A 15,686-nucleotide genomic window follows, 5' to 3' on the forward strand; every position below is an offset into this window, starting at 1 on the left:
TGCCCTTACAGGACCTAAGCTAACTAGACTCCGCACCTCCCGACCTACTGGATACCTTGGCAACCATGTGGACACACTCTGTGCAGGCTCTGAATCTCCCGGAGCTTTCTCTAGCCAGAATCCTTGCACTGTGCCAGAATCCCAGCACACTCTTCAAAGATATAGCATTAAGCACACCTCTCTTGTGGGGAGGGGTGGGGAGGGTTCATTCTGTTACAGGACTCTGGGGTAGTTTTCCAACCCCATTGGGAAAGAAAGGAAGACACCTCCCCCTGCAGGCACATAAGATGATCCTGACTGGTCGGCAGTACACAGAGGGTACCTGCACCAGACGGGAGGCCCTGGAGGTGCTTCCCAGAAGGACCACACACACCCAATGAAGTGCAGCATTCCCCACTGTGTGCCCTGCCTGGCGGAACTGTCCAGGACCCAGAAGATGCAAATAGCTCTGTCTAGTGGACACAGTTCCATGCTGCAAACCAGCCAGGCCATGGCAGTAATTTGGTTCTGAAAATTGGTGCCACAGGAACAGCTGAGAGCTGGCAAGGCTGGTGGCCCTGTGGGTCAGCATCTGTCAGTCCGTTTAGACATGCAAAGCCAAGGCACCAGGGCAGCCACTGGACTGTAATTGGTGTCAACTGTTTGAATACCATAATTGCTACTGTCTTGGGAGGTGGCATACGGGTCCAAGTCCGGGTGGCACAGATCCTCCAGCTCTTCCCTGAGGACCTTCTAGGCCACGGACTTCCGGCTCCTCCATTTGTTTCCCTGTGAAAAGAGGGGAAAATAAGGAGTCAGAAGGCCCTTCCCCCATGCATCTTAGGAAAGGACCTGGCAGGTTCAGGCCTGAGGGTCTTCACCCACGGCCCAAGTATCTCCCCCATAATTAGACTCACAGTCGCAATTAACTTCGTGGTCCTTATCTCAGCTGATCTTCACTGCGGCCAGTGAAGTTTGTATATTAAACCCTCCTTTACAGATTAAAAAAAAAGTTAAATGAGTTTGGGAGTGGAGTGCAATTGTGTCTAGTATCTGGCGAGACAGCCAGATAGAAAAGCTGCAATGTGGTTTCCTTCAGCCTGTAGCGGGTGGGAACTGGTCATCTATGCACTAAGCACTCTGAGTGTGGGATGCCCGAGACCTTAGAGATGATCATTTGGGGACAGCCATGCATGCTAGCAAGCCTTACAGCTTTAGAGAGAGTGAGAACTCAGGGCATCTAGAGCAGGGCTGGCAGAGTCTTTACTGCAGGCAGTCCCGTGACTCAGAGGACATTTAATCCTGGCTTCTACCAACCAGCTACTGTTATCGCCTGCGTCCAGTTCTTCCCCAGATGCAAGTACCAAAGTGCCTCCAGGAACTGCCAAATGTCCTTGGGAAGGGAGTAGACCCAGTTAGAGCTCCTGGTTCAAATGGACTCGGGTAAGAGCCCTCCTAGGAAAGTGCTCTACCATTGGGTCTGGTAGGAAAGATGCTTCAGGAGAAAAATACTAAAGTTGGGGCTGGAGAGATGGCTCAGCAAATCTGAGTGCTGCTGCTCCTGCAGACAACCTAAGCTCGGTTCCCAGCATCCACAGTAATGCAGCTCATTATCACAATAATGCAGCCTCCTGCAACTCACACCCGCATACCACACAGTCACACATGCCCCTAATTAAAAATATTTTTAATTGCAGTTGGGTATGGTGGTAGACGCCTTTAACCCCAGCACTTGGGAGGCAGAGGCAGGTGAATCTCTGTGAATTCGAGGCTAGCCTGGTCTACAAAGCGAGTCTCAGGACAGCCAAGGCTGTTACACAGAGAAACCATATCTCCAAAAAAAAAAATCACAAAAATGTATTTTAATTAAAAAAAATAAGGAAGTCAGCGAAGCTTAGTGGTGTACACCTTTAATCTCAACACTAGGGAGACAGATGCAGGTGAATCTCTGTGAATTTGAGGCTAGATAGCAAATGCAAGGCCAGCCAGTGCTACATAGTGAGAACTTAAATTAAATAAATGTTTATCTGCTTTTTTATTAATACCGTATACCAGCAGTCTTAGGTCAGTGACAAAAGTTTATACCTAAGAAATTAAATAAAAACTTCACATTTTAAAAGATTTTTTTGATTTTTATTATGTGTGTAAGTGTTTTACCCAAGTGTATGTAAGAGAAACTGGAACTGTGGTTGGTTGTGAGATGCCTTATGCTGCTGGGAACTGAACCTGGGTCTTCTGCGAGAGCAGCAAGGCTCTTAACTGCTGAGTCATCTCTCCATCCCCAACTTTACGTTTAGGAAAGCTTCTCTTACACTCTGTTCTAGCCGTTACTGCCATTGCTGTCTGGTTCCGAGAAGCAGTGTGTGCATTTCAGTTACACATCCCATGCAAACGAGTGTACGCTGCCTGACCCGGCAATCCAGCCGAAGAATCCTCGTGTGTGCACCGTCCCAGAATCGTGGACTCCAGCCAGACTCTTGGGAAGTAGTTTGTAACCGGTCCCCATGCATGGAGCTGCCTCAGTTGGCTTGTGTCAGCGTCTACATTTGAACGGGCTGCAAACAGCAGAATCAGAAATAAACAACAGCACATCTGCAAAGCCAGAGGCTCTCCAAGTCAGTCTCTGGGTGGCACAGCCTCTAAAATATAACTCACCGGAGAGCTCCTCCCACAGATCCCTGCCCCCAACCAACCCCAGAATTACACAGTTTTCCTGACATCAATTACTCTGCTTTTCTTTCTTTGTTTTTTATTACTATTTATTTTGAGACAGAGTTCCACTGTGCAGCCCTGGCTGTCTTGGAATTCCTCCTTGTAGACTAGGCTGACCTTAAACTCATGGAGATCCACCTGCCTCTGCCTCCAAAGCACTGGGACTGCCGGGCGGTGGTGGCGCACGCCTTTAATCCCAGCACTCTGGGAGGCAGAGGCAGGCGGATCTCTGTGAGTTCGAGACCCGCCTGGTCTACAAGAGCTAGTTCCAGGACAGGCTCCAAAGCTACAGAGAAACCCTGTCTCGAAAAATAAATAAAAAAAAAAAAAAAAAAAAAAAAGCACTGGGACTAAGGGTGTGCACGACCACCCCTGACCCACCAGTTACTCCTGTCTTGTTTTTTTATCCTGTAGGGCCTAATTGAGTGTTTATTATTACAATTATAGAGCCAACTAGCATTTTGTTTTCTGGCCACCAGTATTCTTTAGCTGTTATATGTTTTCATTTTACCATGGTAGACTGTTAAAAATGGCCCCTTTTGAGATATCTAATACATTAGCTACTTTACTGGACTGAAAATGGAATGCCAGGTACAGAATGCCCCAGAGGCCACCCCTGTCCAGATCTCTGGCTGCCCACCACCCAGGGGCCATCAGACTACCCAGTGGTCGGCGTGCACTGGTGCCCCCAGCCTTCTTCTGTGCTAGGCCCCTTCCAGACCAGCTCTACCCACTGCCTCTCCCCAAGCTGTCTTTCCTTTCACTTGAGTCTTTGTTGCAACAAGGTAAGAAAAACTCTCAGAGTGACCAAGGTGCCACCTCAGGGCTGTCGTGTTTAACAGAGGTCACAGTATCTTAACTGGACCCCAAAAGCAATCTGTTCAGATTCTCAGCATAGTGGAGAAACTGCGATTCAGCGAGAGACAGGTCTCCACCTAAGGTCACCCAGCTGGTTGTGGGTCATGGGAGAAGTTGAACTCAGCATTCTTGACCTCCAAAAAACATTTGACTTAACTTAATGGAGACGACCTCTCCGTAGAATGTGTTTCATCCCAGGCTGGTCCCCTTGGATGTCTTTCCGGCCAGGAGAGCTACATGGAGCCCCCATCTGGTCCTAGAGTAGTTCTTCCCTACCCTACTCCACCCCTACCCAGTCCCGTGCCTCCAGCTCCTCTCAGTACACAGTGAGGAGCTGATGGCTGCTTTCGTTTGTCCCTGTGTTTGGTTTATTTGTTTGCTTGTTTGTTTGATGGCTTGTTTTTCAGATGGAGTTTCTCTGTGTAACAGCCTTGGCTGTCCTGGAACTCTCTTTGTAGACCAGGCTAGCTTCAAACTCACAGAGATCCATCTGCCTCTGTCTCCTGCGTGCTGGGAATAAAGGCGTGCACCATCATGTTTGGCCTTGTGTTTGTTCCGAGACAGCATCTTTGCTCAGCCCAAGCTGGCTTAAAAATCTCTGTCCTATCCAAGCCTCTTATGACATTTTAAAAAATACCACTCATTCACCAGCCCCTGCAATGATGATGGTGCAGCCTACACTCTCACCAGCCCCTGCCATGATGATAGTGCAGCCCCTACACCCTCAGAAGCCCCTGCGATGATCATAGTGTAGCCCGTACACTCTCACCAGCTCCTGTGATGATAGTGTGGCCCCTATACGCTCACCAGCCCCTCCTGTATGTTTACTTTGTGCTAGAGATGGGAGTACAGGAATAGGTCAATCAGGGATACTGCCTTCAAGAGAAAGCAAGAAAGCCTTGAAGGTTGTAGGTTTTTAAAATGGAAGCAGAGTTCCTGTTATAAGCTGAGGTGTTCTGGGAGGACTTCCCAGAGGAAGTGGGGCTAGAGCCAAAAGGACAACAGACTGTGGACAAAGAGGGTTGGCAGTGTCGATGGCTTTAGAAGAGGACACATCAGAAGAGGGTGCCAGGCCTCCCCTCCACCAAAATCAAGATAGGACACTGAGCAACTTACTTTAGCATCTTTCTTCTTCTACAGGGTCTTACCACATGGCTCGGGTGGTGTCCAACTCATGAGGCATTGCTATCATCCCTAGTGCTGGGATTGCAGGTGTGTGCGCTGCCTACCATGGCTTTCCTGTTGCCACTGGTTTCCTTAACAGCCACTGACAGAGCTGAATGACTCGGCATGTGGCTGTGTTCTGTCTTCTCCATTAAGCCCCCAGGGTCCCAGTCCCCTTAATTGCTTTCTGCCCCTCCTGCAATTCAGCATAGCTTGAAGCCCCAAATTCAAGCCCACCTCCCTTCTTCCTCTCCATCTCTCCCCTTTGTGCTCTGCTTTCTTCCTCTTCACTGTCTGTCACTGTCTCTGTCTCCAGTGAGTGCTGGGCAAATGGCTAGACCAGGAAGGAGTCCTCCAGACCAGAGAGCGGGCCATCTGCAGTCCAGAGGCCCCGATTGTCCCTGGAGAGCCCAGCTTAGCACCCAGCCAGACCCTTGGCCTGTACCTGCTTCCCAGAGTCTTCATGGTGACACTGCCCTCTGCTTGAGGGAGCAAGAAGGTAAATCTGGGGACCCTTCAAGGTAGAGAGACCTTCAGCTCTCAGCACCTGTGAGGTCTACTTGAAAGACGTTCCCTCCCCCACCACCTCCCATTTCTGCTGCTGAGATGGCTCTGCTCCCATTTCAACCAGCACCGGATCCATTTATAGCATCAATTTTATTTGCTCCAGCCCCGGCTCCCTCCCAGCTCCCCAGGGGCACCCGATCCAGAATGCCAGGCCCTGCTTCCTCTTCTCCTGGAACACGCTGACTCCCTCCCTTGGGCGCCCGGGGAGTCGGCAGGATAATAACCTTCGAGAGGAAAACTCTCTTCTCCCTGCCTTCTAATCTTCAGCGCTACCAAATTAGAAAGGCATCAGAAGCCCATCGGGCAGACTGCCGCAGGGATGTCACGCCATTAACCCCGGGCCGCCTCCTGCTGGCACAGGCAGCCAGAGAATGTGTCAGACCTTCCAACCCTTCCCAGCCCCCTGCTCTGTTGGAAGTGGAACCTCAGTCTTCTCCACCCTTCAACCTCATTCTCACCTCCCATCCATTTCCACACTCCTGTCCATCACATGGTCCCAGTGCCCTGGGCTCCAATCAGAGCCTGGATCTGGAGAGCCTTTGCCCTGCAGTTCATGTACAGCCTGATGTGGGCATACATACCCATACATATGCACACATATCCACTTATGTGCACACACATACTCACACATGTGCACACATATATTCACTCCTGTGCACGTACACACATACCCACTCCTGTGCACACACATACCCACTCCTGTACACACATATACCCACTCCTGTGCACATATATACCCACTCCTGTACACACACATACCCACTCCTGTGCACGCACATACCCACTCCTGTGCACACATATACACATTCCTGTGCACACACATACCCACTCATGTGCACATATATACCCACTCCTGTGCAAGCAGATTCCCACTCCTATGCAAACACATCTTCACACATGTGCATGCACATACCCACACATTTGCAAGCACATCCCCACACATGCACACACATATATCCACTCCTGTGCACACATATTCCCACTCCTGTGCAAACACATCCACACACATATACACACTCATCCCCCCACATGTGCACACACATACCCACGCATGTGTGCACACAACCCCACACATGTGTATTCACCTATCCACTCATGTGCACATACACATATGTGCAGATGCATATCCACTCCTGTACACACACATCCCCACACAAGTGCACACACATATGCACTAGTTGACTCCTCTGCCTATATACTCAAGTATGTGCCCAGAGAGAGGATTGGCAACTTGTTCAACTCTGTATGCATAGCGGCCTGTACCAGACAGGCCACATGTATATGTTCAGTGTGCCTTCAGTGAACAGGCATGACTAGCAGGTAACACTTGCCATCCATCAGGCACCAAGCACTAAACATGCAATCTCTGGTCTATTTTATTAATTTTCACTTATTTTTATTTTTGTTTTGAAAACAGCATCTCACACTGCCCAAGCTGACCTAAAATGCATGAAAGTCATCCACACCCCTGCCTCAGCCTTTCAAGTGCTAGGATTATATGAGGGAGATACCTACCCACAACCAGATCCAGTTCTGTTGTGGTTTTTTGTTGTTGTTGTTATTGTTGTTGTTTTGATTTGGTTTGGTTTGGCTTGGTTTAGTTTTGGTTTTTCAAGACAGGGTTTCTCTGTATAACAGTAATGGATGCCCTGGAACTCACTCTGTAGACCAGGCTGGCCTCAAAGTCACAGAGATCCACCTGCCTCTGCCTCCCGAGTGCTGGCTACTTGGCTGCCACTTGGTTCAGTTCTGTTGTTTCTTAAGACAGGATCTCACATGTAGCCCAGGCTATCCTGAACTCACTACATAGCGCAGGATCAGATTTGCAGCAATTCTCTTGCCTCAGCTGCCCAAGTGCTGGAAATACACGCATGAGTCATTATGTTCTGTTCATGACTCCTATTTTAGAGAAGGAAACTGAGTCCCAGACTGGCTGACTGGTAACTCCTCCAAGATTTTCCACCTTCTAGTGATGCCAAACCTGCCAGATCCCCAGCTCTTAATGCCACCCTATGAAGAAAGAGAAAATCTTTGCCAGTGAGGATGCTAACCTCTGTCACCTGTCCCCACGCCTTACAAGCAGAGTGCTTCCTTCCATCTGATGCCAGCATCAGTAACTGCAAATGCAACTGCGCTGGTGCCCGCTCTCTGCTAGGGTGCAGAATACAATTGCGCTGGTGCCTGCTCTCTCCTAGGGTGCAGAAGGCAACTGCGCTGGTGCCCGCTCTCTCCTAGGGCACAGAATGTGCACACAGCTCCTGACTTCTAGATGGGCATCTCACCTGCTGCTGGTGCTGCTGCCCTCATCCCAGGAAAAAAGCCTACATGCTCAGTGACTCCCTGGCGCTCACCTTCATCTCTCTGGTTATGGTCCTGCAACCCCAAGTCCCACCCCTTCGCACATACATCCTAAAAGCTTTCCTGGCATATACTACCATTGCAGTAGGGCAGTGTTTGCCACCCAGCGGCAACCCTCTGTGGCTCCTTGAGGGCTGGGCCTAGAGTAAGCTCTGAATACATGGTACTTTGTTAAATTATTGGTCTTTCTTGGGTAAAATAGGCAGAGCCAAAACCACATGCTACTCCAGCAGTACCATAACTTGCTGTGTGTCTAGGGACAGCTCCACCCCACCTCTGAGCCTTCCACTCCTGTGTACTTTACACGGCTAGGTTAAATGGACTCTGAGCCATTTTCCTTTGTAAAATTCATGTTTGCTTACAAATATCAAAACCTTTATGAGGTTAGCGTCCAGCTCTCTCATCCCCAACCTGGCTAGTGTTAGTCTAGTAAAGCAAGAAACAAGATGAGAAGTGGTAGCAAAGCAGCTCACAGAGAAGCCAGCTATGGAGTGACACGCTCCTGCAGTCGCGGACACCCAGAAGAAGCAAGGACAGCAGAGCCCAGGAGCTGGAGCTAGGCTGGACAACATGGAGCGACCCACCAGTCCCTGAATATTCATTCGCAAGGCTCCTCCTCAAGGTCACACGATGTGATTGTCTGAGGGCTGCTAGGACAAGGATGGTTGACCCTAACACATGGCTCTGCCTGAGACACACAGCCACTTCCCTTGGCTGCCTTCCTTCACTCATGCTGGAAACCGTGTTCCGTCCTGACTGTGTGGAGAACACTTAAGTGCACACTAAGATGTCAGACGCACACCAAATCCACATATAGATATAGCTCACACTATGGAAATCCATGTCTGAGTGTGCGTGTGCGTGTGCGTGTGTGTGTGTGTACACAAGGGAGAGCGTATACAAGAGATCTGGGAAAGACTGAGAACACAGAAGCAAAAAAAGACAGGAATAGCTGAAGGGATGGAGGGAGGGAGGTCATACGCAAAATAATGAGGGTGACGATAATAACAATAACAGGGCTAACACAGACGCTGTCTTTTTTTTCTCCCAAGCTGAATGTGAGCCGGAGCAGGGCTGAGGGGATTAATCTCTTAAAAAGTAAGTGCCGTGTGAGGAGACAGGCAGTGATTAAGGTTTTAACTGATCAGTCTGCCTCTGACAGTGAACCAGCTATTATCTTAACGGAATCAAACGAACATTCAAAGCCGCGCTCAGCCCCAAACATGAAAGGAGATGTCATCTCCTGGCAGCTGGTAAGCCGCAGGGGGAGCTGAGAGAAGAGAAGGATGGAGGGAAGAGGTGAAGAGAGAGAGCAGCATTGTGGTGAGGGAGAGGGAAGGTAAAGAGAAAGAAAAGAGGGAGGAAGAGGGCAAGAGGCTTTGTAGAGGCTCCTCTGCCCCAGTTTCTCCTCCTCCTCTCTCTCTCTCCTCTCTCTCTCTCTCTCTCTCTCTCTCTCTCTCTCTCTCTCTCTCTCTCTCTCTCTGTCTCTCTCTCTCTCTCTCTCTCTCTCTCTCTCTCTCTCACACACACACACACACACACACACACAGCACATGTGTGTGGTACCCTCAAATCACAGGTTCTAATCATGGTGCCCATCTGATTAGAAGTCTTCAGTGTCTGCTCCCTTATAAAAATGAAGACGGGGCAGGGAGAAAGCAGAGACCAGAGGAGCAGGATTGGAGGCTCTGGATCATCCCCTAAGAAGACCAGAGCAGGCAGGGCTCCTGCCTTTCCTTCCCTGTGGCTCCAGAGCAGGGAAGGCTTAGCCAATAGTTCATAAATGGATATAGGAAAAGGGATAAGGAAAAGAAACGAGAGAGGGGGAGAAAGGAGGAAAGAGAATGAGGAGAGAGAAGAGAGGAGGAGAGGAGGAGGGACGGGTGGGGAGGAGATCGGAGAGATCATATTTTGCTAGGCACTGAGACCCATCAGCCTAGCAGCGGATGTGTCATGTTCCTGACAGAAAGGTGGAGTGGCAATGCCTTCAGCTCCTCCTCTCAGACAGCTGGAACCCATATCTCTCCTGCTCGGATTTGTCAGAACATCTCTCCAGAGAGGGCGACAGAAGCCCAGAGAAGGAAAGCAGGAAGAGCTCTGGAAGAGGTTCCTTTCTATCCGGGCCCTTCAGAAGCAAGGGCACCAGCAAGAGGAATCTGGGGATCCCTTGGGCCTAGAACTTGGGTTCAGATTAAAGCCTGGCACTTAAGTGTCTGATGCTTCCCCATCCCCACCTGAAGCTGAAGCCCAGGGCTGTTTGCAGGTCAGACAAGCATCTTGCCACTGAGGTCCAGCCCAAGTGTTTGATAAAGGAGGAAATTTGGGAAGGGTATGGTACCAGCATTGGATGGGGATAGCTACTTGGTCTATAGCCAACCCCCCACTCAGTGGAACTATGGTTTCAGGGGTATCTGAGGCAGGAAGGGAGCGTCCTCAGGGTCAGAAGCTTTAGACGGACAGACACCGACTGGAGGCTGTCTGATAAGAATAAACCATACTCTCAAAAGCTGTCCTCTTGCCGAGTGGTGGTGGCCCATGCCTTTAATCCCAGAACTCGGGAGGCAGAGGCAGGAGGATCTCTGTGAGTTCGAGACCAGCCTGGTCTACAGGAGCTAGTTCCAGGACAGGCTCCAAAGCCACAGAGAAACCCTGTCTCGAAAAACCAAAAAAAAAAAAAAAAAAAAAAAAAAAAAAAAAGCTGTCCTCTCATCTCCACATGCATGACACGGCACACACACACAGTGGATGGATGGATGATGGATAGATGGATGGATGGACTGGAACTGGAGAGTTGGTTCAGCAGTAAAAAGAACTTACTGTTCTTACAAAGGACCTGGGTTCGGGTCCCAGAATTCACATGGTAGACCATACCCATCCATAGCTTCATTTCCAGGGCATCTGGTGCCCTCTTCTGTCCTCCATGGGCACAGCAAGCAGATGGTGCACATACGTACATGCAGGCAAATGCTCATATAAATAAAACAAACAAATTATGCATATATGTATATGTATATTAAAAGAAAGTGTACAAACTTGGAAGAGACAAAAAAAGTATATCATAGAGCCAGGCACAAGGCCACATGCCTGTCGTCCCACATAACCAGTCAGAGGCCAGATTGTCTCAAAAAACAAAACAAAACAATGCATAGGGGCCTGGAAAGACGGCTCAGAATTTAAGAGTACTGTCTGCTTTTCCAGAGGACCCAGGTTCGATTCCCAGCACCCACAGGCAGCTCACAACCATCGAAATATCCAGTTCGAGGGGATCTGATGCCCTCTTTTGGCTTCCATGAGAACTAGGCATGCACATGGTACAGAGATATACACGCAGGCAAAATACCCATATACATAAAATAAATAATTTTAATCAAAATGAAAAGGAAAAAATATGAGCGAGAAGGTGATAGATGGAGAGACACACAGAGAAGGCAGCATATTTGAAAGGTTAGAAAACAACCCCCACAGGCCACTGAGTATGAGACAGTCCTTTCTCTTGCTGACATGCTGACTTGAGGAGACAGCCGTTTCTCAGAGAAAACAGACATATGGTCCTTCCTCTCTCCTCTTCATCCCTCACAGACTCTCACTCTGGGACTCACTCAGACAGGCTCTGTCTCACATCCACCATTCCTTGCACACATTCTCCTCTCTCCCTCCCCCCATTTACATGCACGTGCACACACACACACACACACACACACACACACATACACGAAGCTCTAGGGTCCCTATGTGCAGTCTGTCATTCTGGGCCTGAAGCCTGCTTTGGGCCACAGCCAAGTTCTCAGAATCTCCTTTTGGTCCAAGAGAAACCAGGTGCAATGCAGCTAAGTTCCCCGGATGGTGCAGCCATGTGCTTCCAGGCTCTCTCCCCACTTCCCTCCCTTTCTCTTCTCCTCTTCCCCTCTCTCTCCCCCTCCCCCCTACTTCTCTCTCTCTTTCTCTCTCTCTCTCTCTCTCTCTCTCCCTCCCTCCCTCCCTTTACTTTCTCTCTCTCTGCCTGAACACAGCTTTCAACTGTCTCTCCTCTCTCTCTCTCTCTCTCTCTACTGTCTCCTCTCTCTGCTCTCCTCTCCTCTCCCCTCTCTCAATCTCTCCTCTCTCTCCCTCCCAGTACTCTCATACCTCTCTCTCTCCTTCCTCTCCCTCTACTTGCTCTCTCCTCTCTGCCTGAACACAGCTTTCAACTGTCTCTCCTCTCCCCCTTCCTCTCTCCCTCTCCATCTCTCTCTTTCTCTCTCTCTGCTGAACACCAGCTTTCAAGCCTGCCCAGAGGGAGGAGGCCAGGATAGACCCTGCCTGCCTGTGACAGGTAGAATGGACCCAAGACAGGGTCCCCTAGAGTGTTACAAGCATGGCTAAGCTTTGGCTCAAAGAACAGCTATGAACAGATGCAGCCCAATATAAAACCAGAAACTTACTTAAAACATCGTGAGATGTTTGCTGGATTTTTGTTGTTGTTTTTCCTGTAAACCAATTGCATGGATTTTGTAGGAGACAATAGCATTTCAAAACACTGGAAATTCCTGGAGTAATACCCAACCTTCCTGCCTGCCCTTGCCCTCTTCCTCATCCTGGCTCAGGACATCCCCAGTTCAAGCCTGGATTGTTGAAATAGCCTACTTTACCACCTCCTTTCTGGGTAGGAGCTCATTTACTCTTTATTTGATCCTTAATACACTTTACAAGAAGGAAGGTGAGGCAAACACAGGTCAAAATTGCCTGGAGGCCACAGAGGCAGAGCTAGGGTCAGGAAAACAAACCATGGGGTCCATTCTTTGACTATTGCACACCCTGCCCCTTGAGGGCACTTTCTCCCTTCCTGAGGCCTTCTTTGCCCTGCCCCAACATCCATCCTCTTTGTCCTCCAACTTCCTCAAGGACTTCTCCTGGACTCCCAGGTTGCACAATGCGGTGAATTTGTTCCCTGGCTGTGTTTATTTCATCTTCTGCTCAACATTATTTATTATAGAGAATACAAAGGGTGTTTGCCTTTAATCACCTACCACCACCACCACCACCACCAGTTACCTGGCATGGTGCTAGACACAGGAGTAGAAAGAAAAGTGACACCAGGTAGCATGAGCGTGCTTACCATGTGGTTATACTGTGATTGCCACCCAAGACCTGCTGCCAGTTAGTTAGCTAGCGAGCTAGTTTTTTGAGACAGAATCTCGAGTAGCCCAGGATAGCATCAAACTTACTCTGTAGCAGAGGGTGACCATTAACTTCTTGCCTCCCAAGCATTCTGGTTACTATAATGAGCCACCATGTGTGGTTTATGTGGTGGTAGAAGTGGAAACCAGGGCCTCGTACCTTCCAGGCAAGCACAACTATTTCTTTCACTCCTGGTCGTGGATAGGAACACAGACAGAAGATAAAAAGAAAAAAAAAAGTCATCTTCTTGCTCAAGGTCACACAGGCTGTGGTGGGCTAAGGTGAGGAGAGGAGAGGCCTCAGGGGTGAGCCAGGCCACCACCTCAGTCATTCCTGCCCACGACAGCCTCAGCCTCTACCTGGAAACAGCAAGGCCTCCGGCTGAGCCAGCCACTCCCAGGACAGAGCATAGGGTGCCTGTTTTGAGTGTGGTTTATTTGTTTGTTTGTTTGTCTTCTGTTTCGTTTTGCTTTGTTTTTGTAAGAGGGAGGAGTGAAGCAGTGTCTCCTGTAGCCCAGGTTGGGGTCAAATTTACTATTTAGTCAAGGCTGACCATAAACCTTGACCTTCCTGTGTCTGCTTTCCCGGACTGTTGGTGTTTATCACTTCACCCAGATTTGGAGTTTTTCATATAGCAATAGAAAACCCAAACCAGCAGATTTGTTATTCCCAGGAAGGGCGGTGAAGTTTATGAGGCTGGCCAGTCCAAGGTCCTGTGGGTCTGTAGGTCGGGATTAGGAGTCAAAGTTAGGGCCCATGTCCCTGCCACTCAAAGGATGGAAACAATGAATTATTGCAACAGTGTGTCCTCAGTTAGAGCTGGAGGCTCCGCAGTCTGTGTGAAGAGGGTGACTGAATACAGCCGCTGACAAGCAAGACAGCTCATCTTATTCCACAACATCTGTGTCCTGCTGGACACCACGGTAGGATGGGGCAGCTGCTTCCCAGCTGTTCACAGTGAGTCTATATCAGGGGATCTCAGTGGGCAGGGTGGGACCTAAAAGTCCGGAGTCTGGACACCATTGTGGATTTTATTTCTCTATAAGACTTCCACAGACACTTTTTAAAAAAAAAACACTTTTTAGGAACTGGAGAGATGGCTCCGTGGTTAAGAGAGTCTGCTACCCTTTCAGAGGACCTGAGTTTGATTCCCAGCACCCATATGAGTCAGATAACTCACAGCTGCCGGTAACTCCAGCTCCAGGGGATCCAATACCCTCTTCCAGCCCCACAGGCATCTGAACATATGTGGCGCGCTCATGTGTGTGTGTATGTATGTGTGTGTCTGAATAGATAATACTGAGGTTAAGAGCACTTACAGCTCTCGCAGAGGACCTGAGTCCAGCTCCTAACACCCGCATGATGGCTCACAACAATCTGCAAATCCAATTCCAGGGCATAGAGTGCCCTCCTCTTTTCCACAGGCTCCTGAATACATGGAGAGGAGAGAGAGAGAGAGAAAGAGAGGGGGGGATAGACAAACAGAAGATAGATAGATAGATAGATAGATAGATAGATAGATAGATGATAGATAGATAGATAGATAGATAGATAGATAATTTAAAATGCATTCTGGTTTGAAAACACTGCGTGAGTTCATCTGCCAGTCCCACCCTCCCAAATGAATGGGTGGTTTCTCCAAATGCTGGGGTTCCCATCTCTGGGGGGGGGGGGAAGGATTGGGAACAGGAGGGAAGCATCCATGGTGAGAAATGTGGAATTCAGAGAACTTCTCAGACCCAGCAATAGGTGGGTATGGGGGAAGGTGCTGGAGACAGCTAGCTAGCTGCAAGCAGGCTGCAGAGAAGCGACCTGGGACAGGGGTGGGAGAAGCTGAGGAGGCTGTCCACAGCCGTGTTTACCACAGATGACATCAGTCTGAAACTGGCCATGGTGGTGTGCTTATGATGATTTTCTTTTCTTTTTCCATTTTCGTGTGTGTGTGTGTGTGTGTGTGTGTGTGTGTGTGTGTGTGTACATGTTTGCATCTGTGTGGTCACACATATGTGTGAGGGAGAACATGCACATGTGTGGAGGTACCTAAGGCTAAAATCAGTTCTCCCTATTCATTGAGACAGGCTCTCTCAATCAAACTCGGAGCTGACTGATACGGGTAGTCTTGTGAGCCAGCTGCCTCTGGGTCTCCACTTTCCAAGGCTGGACTTACAGGCAGGTTGCAATACCTACCCAGCATTTCTGTGGGTTCTGGAGATCTGAACTCCAGCTCCCAAGCTTGTAAACAAGCACTTTAACCTCTGAGACACCTCATATCCCAAGCCCCTGGCAGGAAAATCTTGAGTTCGGCAGCCTGTCTGAAACATATATAAACTAGAAATGATATAATTCCTATCCCCCTAAAACTGTAGTGGGGTAAAATAGGTAAATCAGAGGCAAGTGTAACCCAGTGCGTGACACTTGAGTGCTTGACAAGTGGCAGCTATGACAACCATTTATAGAAGATTTTAGTAGGTACATAACCAACCAAGAGGTCCCCAAATGTCTCTTCTACACATACCCCCACATAATGGCACACACAGAATGTGTGTTTAGGGACAGTGGAGGATTTTGAAGCAGAATCTGAAATAGGTGGGGCTCAGGGTGTCACACAGAAACAAACAAAGGGTACCCCATTCCTGCAGAGCCTCCCGGAGCTGGGAATAAGCTGAAAGCAAAGGGCCAGAGCTGAGAAGGGCTGGTTAAGCCCATAGGGAGGAGACTCTGGAAGACTCCGAGTGCCAGTCCTTACATAAAGGAGAGTTGCACCTTGAGCCATGAAACAGTTGTGTGGTCACACGTCAGCTACTGAGCCCAGCTGTAGCAAGCGCTGTGGCTGTCATCGTGATCCTTGATCTTAGGGTCCTTGAGGTCTAGCAAAAGAGACACGCAGAAAA

The sequence above is a fragment of the Arvicola amphibius genome, chromosome 9 (genome assembly GCF_903992535.2).
Source record: "Arvicola amphibius chromosome 9, mArvAmp1.2, whole genome shotgun sequence".
Lineage (NCBI taxonomy): Eukaryota > Metazoa > Chordata > Mammalia > Rodentia > Cricetidae > Arvicola > Arvicola amphibius.